The 15,336-nt window shown below is 37.4% G+C and overlaps 1 protein-coding gene across 2 annotated transcripts in view; it reads left to right on the forward strand.

The window, feature by feature from the left end:
- Nucleotides 1-15,336, forward strand: part of M7BP (Myosin-7a binding protein) — a 108,584-nt gene that overhangs the window by 27,682 nt on the left and 65,566 nt on the right. The window lies entirely within an intron of this gene.

Below are 15,336 nucleotides of genomic sequence, written 5' to 3' on the forward strand. Positions count from 1 at the left end.
GATAAAGGCTAAGCATACGTGATGCATAAGTAAGTATGAATTTTTGTTTACCTATATTTTGTTTATTGACAAACTAGCACGCATGTTTGACTTCTGGCTTTAAATTATCATACACGACGCACGAGATTGGACATGCATATAGGAACACTAGATTGTTGTAGTAAACTAGCATGCATATTCACAATATTTTTGACATACCTAAGGTATAAAAGCTAGCAATCGTCTCGAAACGGAGCACGCACGCATGCATTTGCACTTGATTGCTGTTTGCACTCTACCTACATGATATACATATTTTATTTATATCGGTGATAAGTATAATACGACTTCACTTTTTAAGCTATTGCATAACTTATATCGCGGGCCTTGAGCGCGGGGACCGAATCGAGAAATTCCGTAACGAAAAAAACCTCACGCTCCCCATTCCGACGGACACGGAGGTGTGGCTTGAAGGCATGCTATGCAATAGCTTTACCGCGGCAGTCCCCGAGTGCCACACGTCTTTTATATTTTGTTTTACTTTTATTTGTACCTAAGTACCTAAAAACATATTATTTTAATAGCATTCCGTATCAGATAAAAAAATAATTCTTCGAACTAAAAAATGACCAAATATTTTTCTAATTTTTTTATCATACCATAACAACCTATAGATACCTTTGTTCATCAACTAAAAAAATATTCGTTACAAACTTCAATTAACAAATGGAACAAAAAAAATTAATACGCAGAATACAGGATCCGCGAGTTCATTGCCTCGTAAGGTAATAAGTTAGCGCTTTATTTTTTGCTTTGATCCTGTCGTAATTTTTTGTAATAACTTTGCGTCTCACATGTACGTGTGACGTCATCTTTATCTGAAAAATAAAACAATATTTATCTTAAATATCTTTAACAACAACAAAAAGAAGGGATTTAATCGAATGATATTGGCGTATATCATATTATAACAAATAATATTTCCCAGCCCTTCCTACGATACTACATATTTCTACCGAATTCCAATGTCCTATAAGGTCCTATTTTAATAATTAATAATATAAGAACCTAGATAAGTAAGTATTTACATTCATATACCTACATACATAAATGCACACACACACACATATTATGTCACTTAATGCGCTACTTACAAATATATCGCGCAAAGAAAACAATTACACAGATAATAAATCATACTACAATAAATATTCCATTTCCGGAAAAATATCTTGTATTACATGTCGGATAAAAACAATCTGACATTTCTATCGTGTTTCCATCTGAAGAAATCATTACATATTACCTACACGATATAAAAAGGTCACATACCAGTTCAAACATCTTGTAACATCCGCTTTAATAATAATTAATGAGCAATACTAGCATCGTATACTATTATTTTATCTGTGACAATACCGAGGCACAGATAATATAATTGTCTTAAGGTGTTACCGATCAAGCATACCATCACCAGTTGAGCGGAAAAGATCATGTGCAGTGCAGAGGGCATTGCCATAATATATACTTCGTTATTAACACTTCTTGATACTTTCAATATAAAGGATGATCTTTCCTTGGCCTTATAAAAATAATTTAACATGCATTGATTTTGTAGCTCTACACAGACCGAGCTGTTTCGCGCAGTGATTGCTTATATATAATATTAACAAGCAAAACTTGCCGTATTTTTTCGAATTAAATGAAAGTTTTGGAAAGAAAATATTTTTACTAAATAACAATGTACCTATCAGCACTTAATTTATAATTCTTTATTTCTGTGCGTAGTCTTCATGGCTCTACATACAGTACACATTTATTTTGGCAATTATTTAAAAAAGAAACACAATAAACCTATTAGTTATAACATTACTTATTTTACAAATTACTCAACGTAGCTAAAACATACATGCTGATTCCGAGTGTCAAAATAAATTAACAATGCGCCAATCTTGTTATACCTTGTTACTTCTTATTTACATAATGTTATTTATCACCTGTTGTTAACAAAATAATACGTTTAGTTTATCTTTTTGAAAATTCATAACATGTATTTGAAGAATCATAATTTCAACTTTATTTTGTTCATTTTTTAAACAGCTAGTTCTTAATAATAATAAGTCATGTTATAATAATAATAATCGCTTCTTGCCGATTTCGGCTACAGCGACTGCTATGCATCGTCAATACGGTGGGTTAACATTGCCCTGTCGTGTGCTCGGAGGTGGCTGATGTAGCCAATTTTGGCGAGAATATATTATCGTCATGTTATATGTATTTTATTAAAAGTCTTATATTTAGTACGAAAATATACGCCAAACATATTGCCACAGTTTATGTCTCGATTTTTTGCTACGCATAGTTATTACTGATGAACTCAGAAATTATTAACTCGATTTTTAATTTATCTAAGATTAAAATTGACTTTATTTAACGTGATATAAACTTACGCCAAATCAAAGAAAACATACGCTACGAACCATTTGGAAATACCGATTAAAAACAAGAGTCTATAGCATGCAGCAGCTTATATTACGAGAATAAAAACGGCCAAGTGCGAGTCGGACTCGCACACAAAGGGTTCCGAACTATGGGGACCCCCCCCCCCCCTTAATAAATATATTTTTTTATTAGTAGTATCTGTTGTTATAGCGTCAACGGAAATACCTACATCATTTGTGAAAATTTCAGCTTTCTAGCTATCACGGTTTATGAGATAAATAGGCTTCTTCTGGGTAGACCTGCTCCTAAATAGATCGCATCACTGCTTTACATCAGGCAGGATAGCGGTCCAACGTCTACCTATTTAATATATAAAAAAAAGATACAACCTGGAGACAGACAGACAGACAACGAAGTCTCAGTAATAGGGTCTCGTTTTACCGTTTCGGTACGGAACCCTAAAAATAGTAAAGTTTTGTATGAATATAGTACCCATGTGCAGTTATATGCAAATGTGGATAGGTTTTTATACGCCCATAAAACTCCTGGCCAGGCCGTTTTTATTGTATTCACTGGAGCGTGGGATAGCAAAATATAATTGCGAAAAAAGTAAAAATAACGCATAGTGCCGGCAAAAGAAAGCCACTTTAAAGCTACGTGATGGAATATGGAATAAACTTGCAATAAGTGTCGATATTTGAGCACCTATTTATACAATTTTATGTCCATTTGTTCTATATGGATTTTATGAGTTTTTTGGATGTAGATATTGAATCTTGAAGATTAATCTAAATAGGTGGAAAGTTTAAGGACGCATATACAAATTGACGCGCATCAATTTTACGTTTTGAGTCTTACTACTACACGTGCACGGCTCACACACACAGCGAAATGCGAGAAACGACGAAATTATGACTAAACTGACACGACTTGATAATTGAACTTATTTTTATTGCCATGTTTTTTTTTTTAATTTACTTTGATTTGTTTGTAACGTTGTTGTTGAATGGTCACAAAAGTAGATACCATTTACCTAATTTCATTGGACAGTGATTGATTGGTAAACAAGTACTTGCCAAAGTGTACTTCGAAGACGGCTACTGGAACTAATAGATGATTAGAGCTACGTGTACCAAGTTTGGGCTCATTTTGTTAGTTATGTTGAGACCTTACCTCCGGACTTGATGGAGTGACCTGAAGGTGTACTTCGAAGACGGCTACTGGAACTAATAGACGAGTAGAGCTAGGTATGCCGAGTTTGGGCTCGTTTTGTTAGTTACGTTGAGACCTTACCTCCGGACTTGATGGAGTGACCTGAAGGTGTACTTCGAAGACGGCTACTGGAACTAATAGACGAGTAGAGCTAGGTATGCCGAGTTTGGGCTCGTTTTGTTAGTTACGTTGAGACCTTACCTCCGGACTTGATGGAGTGACCTGAAGGTGTACTTCGAAGACGGCTACTGGAACTAATAGACGAGTAGAGCTAGGTATGCCGAGTTTAGGCTCATTTTGTTAGTTATGTTGAGACCTTACCTCCAGACTTGATGGAGTGACCTGCAGGTGTACTTCGAAGACTGCTACTGGAACTAATATACGAGCTGAGCTAGGTGTGCCGAGTTTGGGCTCGTTTTTTTAGTATATAATTTTGTTGTGGTATCAAATGCAAGTGGGTTTTCGAAAACTAGAAAGAAAATACTTTTATTTGGCACATACATATACTACTGATAGGTACTTGCAAATACTTTTTAAGTTCCAATATACTGAAACATTACTATAAATAAAATGTTGTGTGGTTTTATGAAACCACGGTAAAAGTGTTCGAACGGTTCCGAACACTGCTTTGTGTAGCGCATGTCGCGTGCTGAGTAGGTATACCTACTCGGCAGCCGCGATACACGCGACATGCGCTACACAGACCAAAAAGTTTGAGACGATGTAATAAAAGTTTCACTTTAATAAAATCTATCAAAAATCTTATATCATACGTATATAATATGTATCTTTATTTATATCTAACTAGCGACCCGCCCATGCTTCGCATGGGTGCACCTCAAAAATAACAGTACTTTTCCACTATTTAATGGATGTTATTATACATATAAACCTTCCTCTTGAATCACTCTATCTATTAAAAAAAAAACCACATCAAAATCCGTTGCGTAGTTTCAAATTTTTAAGCGTACAAAGGGACATAGGGACAGAGAAAGCGACTTTGTTTTATATGTACTATGTAGTGATGATAGTGATAATATAATGTATTTATCTATTTATAATCAACTAGCGGTCCGCCCCGGCTTCGCCCGTGGTACATATTTCGCAATAAATATAAAACATAGCCTATGTTCTTTCTCAGGGTCTAAAGATTATCTGTGCCAAATTTCATCAAAATCGATCCAGTAGTTTATGCGTGAAAACCATACATACATACAAACCTTTCCTCTTTACAATAATACTAGCGACCCGCCCCGGCTTCGCACGGGTGCAATGCTGATACTAAATACACTACAGAAAAATTGTGAACGTTGTATAGGTATAAAAATATAGCGGCCCGCTCCGGCATCGCAATTCGCACGGGTATAAAATACATAGCCGGGCGGCCGCAAACGCTACGTCCCGCGTATTTTTAAATCTGTAATATCTTCGAAAATATTCACTTAAATCATGCGGTGTAAAGGGCCATATAGATCTATATTAAATGAACAATGTATCCATGGTATTTAATTGCTTAAGGGTTAATGCTGTATTGGTTAAAATCGCTTCGAAAATTAGCCATTATTTGTCGTAAAAAGTAAATGACAAAAAAAAGTTATTGTGGGTTATCCATAAGAGATAGACATATACCATCGCGGACTTTTCTGTAGACCTTTTCAATGTGTATAATACTTACTACATTATTTTGATAAAACTCGTAGGGTTCAGCCTGCGTTTGCAAGGTAAGCGGAATAAATGTAATTTTTTACGACATCACATTAGAAACCTCAAAAATAACAGTACTTCTCCACTACTTAATGGATCTTATTATACATATAAACCTTCCTCTTGAATCACTCTATCTATTAAAAAAAACCGCATCAAAATCCGTTGCGTAGTTTCAAAGATTTAAGCGTACAAAGGGACATAGGGACATAGGGACAGGGAAAGCGACTTTGTTTTATACTATGTAGTGACACAGATTAGAGAATAGTTACTTCGTAACAGATACATCACTCCCATACAAAAGCTAAAATACCTACGCTATATTTACCTACAAAATGCGCCGCAACTCGGCTGCAGTAAGAAATGTACTCTACGAACACGCACCGAGAAGCGAGTTTCCCGCGCACGCCGCGTGATTGCGTCATCAAACGAAAACTTTAGGGTTGTACCGAGCGCGTAAATTAAACACAGAGTTGCTGAAACACTTAATTTTTTATTGTTAATTATATTTGTTACATTATACAATAAAAAAAATGAAATCTTATTGATAGATAATCTTATTAATAACCGGGCATCTTGGTAGCGAGCGCGGGAAACGTGACGCGGGTGCGCAGTCTCGCGTGTGCCAACCAACTGCCGCTTGGGTCGGTACCCCGACCTACTGTGCGGTAGGCACTTATAGCGCGACCTTGAGCGAGTGACGGAGGCCTGGTAGTGATGCCACTTTGCGTTGTAATTTTATAACTCAAGAACAGGCTCACCTATCCAAACAAAATGTTTAGGCTTTTTTCAGACTATTAAGTACATGGTTTATGTGAAGTTTGGTAAGGTAGAGTAGTGTATAGTATGGTAGAATAGGGTAAAGTAGTGTAGAGTAGAGTAGTGTAGGGTAGGATAGATAGGGTAGGGTTATGCAGGGTAAAAGATAAAAAAATGGATAAAACTCAAGAAAAACAATTCTTTTTAATTAATTCTTAGTTTTCATTATATTACTATGGCAATTTGATGAATGTTCCTGTAGTATGTATATTATGCTGTATATTTCTTTTGAATCTTGGATCGGTCAATTCTGGAAGGAGGCTGTTCTTATAAAATCGAATTAAATGTGTCTTCATGTTCTCCTTCAAAAATTGATCGTCATATCTTTCCGGTTGCCCTTCGGGTGTATCATCACGACTACCTTCACGTAGCTCTAATCGTCTATAAGTCCCAGTAGCCGTCTTCGAAGTACACCTTCAGGTCACTCCATCAAGTCCGGAGGTAAGGTCTCAACGTAACTAACAAAACGAGCCCAAACTCGGCATACCTAGCTCTACTCGTCTATTAGTCCCAGTAGCCGTCTTCGAAGTACACCTTCAGGTCACTCCATCAAGTCCGGAGGTAAGGTCTCAACGTAACTAACAAAACGAGCCCAAACTCGGCATACCTAGCTCTACTCGTCTATTAGTTCCAGTAGCCGTCTTCGAAGTACACCTTCAGGTCACTCCATCAAGTCCGGAGGTAAGGTCTCAACGTAACTAACAAAACGAGCCCAAACTCGGCATACCTAGCTCTACTCGTCTATTAGTCCCAGTAGCCGTCTTCGAAGTACACCTTCAGGTCACTCCATCAAGTCCGGAGGTAAGGTCTCAACGTAACTAACAAAACGAGCCCAAACTCGGCATACCTAGCTCTACTCGTCTATTAGTTCCAGTAGCCGTCTTCGAAGTACACCTGCAGGTCACTCCATCAAGTCTGGAGGTAAGGTCTCAACATAACTAACAAAATGAGCCTAAACTCGGCATACCTAGCTCTACTCGTCTATTAGTTTCAGTAGCCGTCTTCGAAGTACACCTTCAGGTCACTCCATCAAGTCCGGAGGTAAGGTCTCAACGTAACTAACAAAACGAGCCCAAACTCGGCATACCTAGCTCTACTCGTCTATTAGTTCCAGTAGCCGTCTTCGAAGTACACCTTCAGGTCACTCCATCAAGTCCGGAGGTAAGGTCTCAACGTAACTAACAAAACGAGCCCAAACTCGGCATACTTAGCTCTACTCGTCTATTAGTTCCAGTAGCCGTCTTCGAAGTACACCTTCAGGTCACTCCATCAAGTCCGGAGGTAAGGTCTCAACGTAACTAACAAAACGAGCCCAAACTCGGCATACCTAGCTCTACTCGTCTATTAGTTCCAGTAGCCGTCTTCGAAGTACACCTTCAGGTCACTCCATCAAGTCCGGAGGTAAGGTCTCAACGTAACTAACAAAACGAGCCCAAACTCGGCATACCTAGCTCTACTCGTCTATTAGTTCCAGTAGCCGTCTTCGAAGTACACCTTCAGGTCACTCCATCAAGTCCGGAGGTAAGGTCTCAACGTAACTAACAAAACGAGCCCAAACTCGGCATACTTAGCTCTACTCGTCTATTAGTTCCAGTAGCCGTCTTCGAAGTACACCTTCAGGTCACTCCATCAAGTCCGGAGGTAAGGTCTCAACGTAACTAACAAAACGAGCCCAAACTCGGCATACCTAGCTCTACTCGTCTATTAGTTCCAGTAGCCGTCTTCGAAGTACACCTTCAGGTCACTCCATCAAGTCCGGAGGTAAGGTCTCAACATAACTAACAAAACGAGCCCAAACTCGGCATACCTAGCTCTACTCGTCTATTAGTTCCAGTAGCCGTCTTCGAAGTACACCTTCAGGTCACTCCATCAAGTCCGGAGGTAAGGTCTCAACGTAACTAACAAAACGAGCCCAAACTCGGCATACCTAGCTCTACTCGTCTATTAGTTCCAGTAGCCGTCTTCGAAGTACACCTTCAGGTCACTCCATCAAGTCCGGAGGTAAGGTCTCAACATAACTAACAAAACGAGCCCAAACTCGGCATACCTAGCTCTACTCGTCTATTAGTTCCAGTAGCCGTCTTCGAAGTACACCTTCAGGTCACTCCATCAAGTCCGGAGGTAAGGTCTCAACATAACTAACAAAACGAGCCCAAACTCGGCATACCTAGCTCTACTCGTCTATTAGTCCCAGTAGCCGTCTTCGAAGTACACCTTCAGGTCACTCCATCAAGTCCGGAGGTAAGGTCTCAACGTAACTAACAAAACGAGCCCAAACTCGGCATACTTAGCTCTACTCGTCTATTAGTTCCAGTAGCCGTCTTCGAAGTACACCTTCAGGTCACTCCATCAAGTCCGGAGGTAAGGTCTCAACGTAACTAACAAAACGAGCCCAAACTCGGCATACCTAGCTCTACTCGTCTATTAGTTCCAGAAGCCGTCTTCGAAGTACACCTTCAGGTCACTCCATCAAGTCCGGAGGTAAGGTCTCAACGTAACTAACAAAACGAGCCCAAACTCGGCATACCTAGCTCTACTCGTCTATTAGTTCCAGTAGCCGTCTTCGAAGTACACCTTCAGGTCACTCCATCAAGTCCGGAGGTAAGGTCTCAACGTAACTAACAAAACGAGCCCAAACTCGGCATACCTAGCTCTACTCGTCTATTAGTTCCAGTAGCCGTCTTCGAAGTACACCTTCAGGTCACTCCATCAAGTCCGGAGGTAAGGTCTCAACATAACTAACAAAACGCGCCCAAACTCGGCATACCTAGCTCTACTCGTCTATTAGTTCCAGTAGCCGTCTTCGAAGTACACCTTCAGGTCACTCAATCAAGTCCGGAGGTAAGGTCTCAACATAACTAACAAAACGAGCCCAAACTCGGCATACCTAGCTCTAATTGTTTATTAGTTCCAGTAGCCGTCTTCGAAGTACACCTTCAGGTCACTCCATCAAGTCCGGAGGTAAGGTCTCAACATAACTAACAAAACGAGCCCAAACTCGGCATACCTAGCTCTACTCGTCTATTAGTTCCAGTAGCCGTCTTCGAAGTACACCTTCAGGTCACTCCATCAAGTCCGGAGGTAAGGTCTCAACTCTCAACATAACTAACAAAACGAGCCCAAACTCGGCATACCTAGCTCTAATCGTTTATTAGTTCCAGTAGCAGTCTTCGAAGTACACGTTCAGGTCACTCCATCAAGTCAGAAACTAAATAATATGAAATTTATAATCCCATAAGTATAAAATCTATAAATAAAATAAATGCGTGAAGGATCAAGTTTATTAGGTGAAATATTTTGTATTCGTACAGTGATCTTTTCGTAAACGAGGAGCTGCTTACAAGCGTCACAGTGTCTACTCACAACGGCGGCTGAGCGCAGACTAAATTACTAAAATATTTCATTACAAATTGTGTTGCAATAATTCAAGGTAGTGACAAATAAAATAACCCTTATTTCAATGCAATAAGTATCACGCGTTACAGCTAAATATGTGAAAAAATAAGATTTGATTTTAATTTTTTTCTCAGCCTATTTGTAACATTTTGATAGTTTTATCTAGTACCTTTTTGAGTTAGACATGTCTACTTACTTAAAATATTTTTAAATAAATCAATTTGTTTTATTAAATACAAGAAAAATGTTCGTTTATTCAGCACGATATTGTCAATTTTGGGTGAAGAGGCAACGGAAATTATTTTTTTCAATATTATAAACCAAAATTTTCGACTTAAAATTTAGTACCTTTTAAAGATTAAGGAGTAATCTATTTATGGTTCATCATCATCATCATCATCATTCCAGCCTTTCAAGACGTCCACTGCAGGACATAGGCCTCCCCCAAAGATTTCCAAAACGACCGATCACCAGCGACCTGAATCCAGCGGCTCCCCGCCACTTTGATCAGGTCGTCTGTCCATCTCGTTGTAGGCCGTCCCACACTGCGACGTCCTGTACGTGGTCGCCACTCAAGAACCTTTTTGCCCCAACGGCCATCGGTTCTGCGGGCTATATGCCCAGCCCAGCGCCACTTCAACTTACTAATACGGTGGGCTATGTCGGTGACTTTAGTTCTTTTGCGGATCTCCTCATTTATGGTTATTTTTAGTTAAATTTGGTTTTGTACTATTTCGCCGCAAAATGCACCGAAAAACTGCGTATTTTTGTCAGATTCGTAAACGCGTCCTTAAGTCGGCTAGGACTAACTTTATACTTAACAATAAATTACAAATAGGTATTCAATAATTTAATACTTTGGTAATTTAGAACATCTGTTGTTTTTGTAACTTTGATATTAGGTGTAGTGTTGTATAACACTACACCTTTATTCATATTATCTATACTAATTTGTTTGCTTGAACGCGCTAATCTCAGGAACTAGTCCGAAAAAAACTTTCGGCGTTAGATATAGCCCATTTATCGAGGAACGTTATAGGCTACATATCATCACGCTAAGACCAACAGGAGCGGAGCAATGCGGATAAAACCGCGGAGCACAGCTAGTCATTGATATCATATGACAGAATTATCAACACTAAGGGCCGATTTTTCAATGCTTGGATAAAACTTATTCGTCGAATAATGTATAAAACTACCATTTTAAAAACGTATTCTAATTGCCAGTATTTGACAGTTTACGTGACATTTTAATACTATCGTGTAATACTTTATTAAACACTTGACCGTAATTTGAAGCTTACTTCATTGAGAAGGCACCTAGCTTTTTCCGCCTATTTTTCCCTCTCTTTCCGTTGTATATATGCTATCTCTCTCGCACACCTCTCCACCAGGTGGCGGGGCGCACGATAATGTCGGGCGCTGGATGTTTTTCATTGGCGTCTAGCTTCCGCCGCGAGAAGGTTGTCTACAAGACTACAACCTTGGTGCTATTAAGTATTAAGTATTGCTTAAAGCAAGTGCTAAAAGTGTTAAAAAGTGTATCCCGTCGGATCGGTACAGTGAGTTATTTTTACATCTATTCTAATAATATTTTACTTAAAAATGAGTAAAAATCTTTAAAGTCAACGGTATAATCGTTGGACTTTATTTAAAATGCTGAGGTTTTTAATGAATCCTTCAGCAATAGTTTATTTTTCAATATGCTTAAATACTTAATAGCATGAATAAAGATATTTAAAATTAACGATACAACCGTTACATTTTACTTGAAATAGTAACTTTTCTTTTGAAATATTTCATTATGCAATATGTACTAATTAATATTTGAATTTTTAATACTGTGAGTAAAGCTATTTTAACGGTGTTACCGTTCGGCTTTACTCGAATCGTTAATATTACTTTTGTGATTATTTGATATTTATTTATTTATTTATTTATTTATATTTTAGGAGAATCTACAGCTGTATCCTTAAAGATAGTCACATAATATAATACTTACAATAAGCCATTTACAGATTCTCACGGCTAGAATAATGTTAGTATATAACAATTACAAATGTGAGCGATTACGTACACGAATCAAATGCTTAAAAGTTAAAACCAATGCTATTGTAACACTAATCAAATTACATATCAACTTGACCACCAAACTGACGGAAGAACTCATTAGCTAACTGACGCTTAATGGAGTAAGAACTGCTGCAGAATAAGTCAAAGTCGAACTGTTTTGATAGCTTGTTAAAATTATTGCTTACGCGTAGAATAAACGAGTTTTGACGATAGTTAGTGTTGACTGCGGAAGTAAAGATAGGATTATATTTACGAGATAAAATTGAGGGTGTGTATAAAGAAATTTTGGCTAGTAGTTCTGGGCAGTCTATTTTATTGGATGTAATGCCTAAAAGTAATAAAATATCAGAAATCTCCCGGCGATATGTTAGGGGTAGGAAGTGAAATTTGCTGCAGACCTCGTAATAATCCTCAGATTTGTACGGGACGTGTAATCGGTAACATAGGAATTTCAAAAATTTCATCTGTATTCGTTCAATTCTAGTTATATATTTATCGTATCGCGGATTCCATATTGGCGACGCATATTCTAGAATGCTACGTACGTAAGCACAAAACAGAATTTTAAACGTTTTCGCCTTTTTAAAATCTGACGAAATTCTCATTATAAAGCCTAAAGCTTTAGAAGCTTTAGCTAGAATATAATCGATATGTTTATCAAACATGAGTTTTGGGTCATGTATCACTCCTAGATCTCTTATGTCAGGGCTAGTTCCAAGATCTTGATTTTTTATTCGATAGTTGAAACGCAGTGTTTGTTTTTTACGACTAAATGAGACGACTGTGCATTTACCAGGGTTGAGATCTAATTTATTTTGAGTACAATAGTAGTCTAATTTATTAAGGTCATCTTGAAGCATAGCAGCATCAGCAGAAGATTTAATAGTCCTAAATATCTTCATGTCATCAGCAAAGCAAAGAAGATTTGAGTGTGTGAAGCAATTTGGAATATCATTTATAAATACGCAAAACATAAGAGGACCCAAAAGGGAGCCCTGAGGTACTCCACTTGGTATTACCACCCAACTTGATATATAGTTACTTATTACAACTGCTTGAGATCTATTGTTGATATACGAGGAAAACCATCTGAGTAAGTTACCTCTAATGCCCATTATGTATAATTTATGCAAGAGAATCTTGTGATCTATGCGGTCAAAACATTTACTGTAGTCCGTGTAGATTACATCGACCTGATGGCCTGTCTCCATAGCATCAGTAATGTAATCATTCAGAAGCACCAGGTTAGTCACGGTTGATCGACCTTTAAGAAATCCATGCTGATAACTCATGAATGTGTTTTTAAATACTGCATAAACCTGGTCGTATACTATTCTTTCGAAGACTTTGGCTATGATACACAATTTAGATATAGGTCTATAATTGACAACTTCCAACTTAGAACCTTTTTTGTGGACAGGTGTAACAAATGCCCTCTTCCACATTGAGGGGAATTCCATAAGAGTAAGTGATTTCTTAAATAAATAGGCTAGTGGAATGGCTATTGAGTCGGCACATTTTATAAGAAACAGTGGACTGATTTCATCAGGACCTGCAGATTTCGAAGGATCTAGTTGGGATAATGCCTTTTTTATCGTATTCAAGTCAATGTTTATCGAACAAAGGTCAAAATTTGATTCAAAATTACTTAATTCCAGTTCAGATACATAATTTGATAAATTTGTGTCAGTTTTGTCTAGGAATGTAGAATAAAAATATTCTGAGAATGCATTACAAATATTGTTTCCGGATGTGAGTAAATTGTTATTATTGTATTTAATATTGCTAGGTAAGCCTTTAGATTTCGATCTACATTTGAAAAAGGACCAGAAGTATTTAGGATTCTGTTCAATGGAATTTTCAACAGAATTTATATATTTTTGGTAACAGTCATTTTCTACATTCTTAACTCTATCCCTTAACAGTTTGTATGATTCTAAGCTACTTAGGTTTTTGTAAATCTTGTATTTGCGAAAATGTTTAAATTTTTCTTTAATAATCTTTTTTAAAGCTGGTGAATACCAAATAGGAAACTTATTGTCGACCACGGTTTTGCTTGGGATGTAAGTGTATTATTATTGATTAGTGTATTACTAGATATATCAAATACCCTCTCTTGTATATAGATATTTTTAATATTTTATTTCATTTTTAATAATGTGTTTTTATTACAAGGGTACCTACAAGTGAATTTTTCGTGGAAAAATTACAATTAATACTTAGTATGGATATGAGCCAACTCAAAGCTTTACAGGCATACAATCCATTGCTACGACTTTATTACATTGTCGTTATCGCTAGGAACGGTTCGGAATTCCTATCATAGTTTATTACTAAAAATTATCGAACGAGATGAGTCAGCTCCAAGAAGTCACGACATGTCAGAACATGTTGTGATATTATTTTATAAATCGTACGGGAGTTACCGCTCAACTGAATAATGATGGAATTCGCTCATGTATAGTAGATACGTACCATGAATGTTCCACACATTCAAAACTATCCGTAGTCTATACGTGTCCTTTTATGAGTATTATTCTGATCCGTTTTTATGTGAAAATAGACATATTACACACGGCTAATTTGATTGAAAATTACGTTTCCTATGTTCAAATGATGCAACTTTTTTGTTAAAACGAGTAAGTACCAAAATTTTACAATTAAATTTGGTTTACTGAACTTGTGCTGAAAGGGTTATTGTATAATAATTATCGAGATATCTTAATATAAATTAGATTTAGATACACTTATTTCAAAGGATTTACAATTCACTTCTAACGTTTTAGAATAATATTATAAACTTGTACACCTTGACAAAAAGTAAAAAATTGCGGGTGAGTGGAGATTATTTTGTGCAATTAAATATAACGTCCTACGACGGTATGGTTGCGTTCGTAAGGAATGTTAACGGATATAAAGCAACTAAATGTTACATCGATTGCATGAACAAAAATAAATATGAATCGAAGTTCATTTTAAAATTTAGTGAATTGATTTGAATTATGAATTTATTAAATGTCGCTAACATTGGAAAATAAGTTAAAGGACCTTGTTAATTGCTATATTATTTAAATGATTATTTACTGCTATTTTTATATTAGCACTAAGGTGTATTCTTGCTCGAAGCAGAATACATAAATGTGGCCACTACTCCTCGCAGGGGTTAGCCAGGTCAAATTCACCCTCGCAGGGTGTCTCTTAAGCATTTTTTGGCAGGCCCTACTTATTTCTAGTTACAAACATCCCTCGCGCAGCTGTCGCTCGCAGGGAAATGGTGCAAATATATATCGGCCCTCGCGGGGCTTTGATTACAATCGTCCCTCACGGAAAAGATGGTGCGAATATATATCAGCCCTCGCGGGGCTTTGATTACAACCGTCCCTCATGGAGAAATGGTGCAAATATATATCAGCCCTCGCGGGGCTTTGATTACAACAGTACCTCACGGAGACATGGTGCAAATATATATCAGCCTTCGCGGGGCTTTGATAACAACCGTCCCCACGGGGAAATGGTGCAAATATATATCAGCCCTCGCGGGGCTTTAATGGCGATTGGTGCAAATATAAACTCAAACTCAAACTCAAACATTTATTTATTCAATTAGACTTCTTCTAGAAGCACTTTTGAAACGTCGTTAAGTACATATTTTTAACATTTACCACCGATTCGGAAAGCAGTATCTACGGAGAAGAATCGGCAAGAAACTCC

Source organism: Colias eurytheme, chromosome 6, assembly GCF_061535395.1.
Source record: "Colias eurytheme isolate Ceu_HAF_F1 chromosome 6, ilColEury1 Martin Lab GWU primary, whole genome shotgun sequence".
Taxonomy (NCBI): Eukaryota; Metazoa; Arthropoda; class Insecta; order Lepidoptera; family Pieridae; genus Colias; species Colias eurytheme.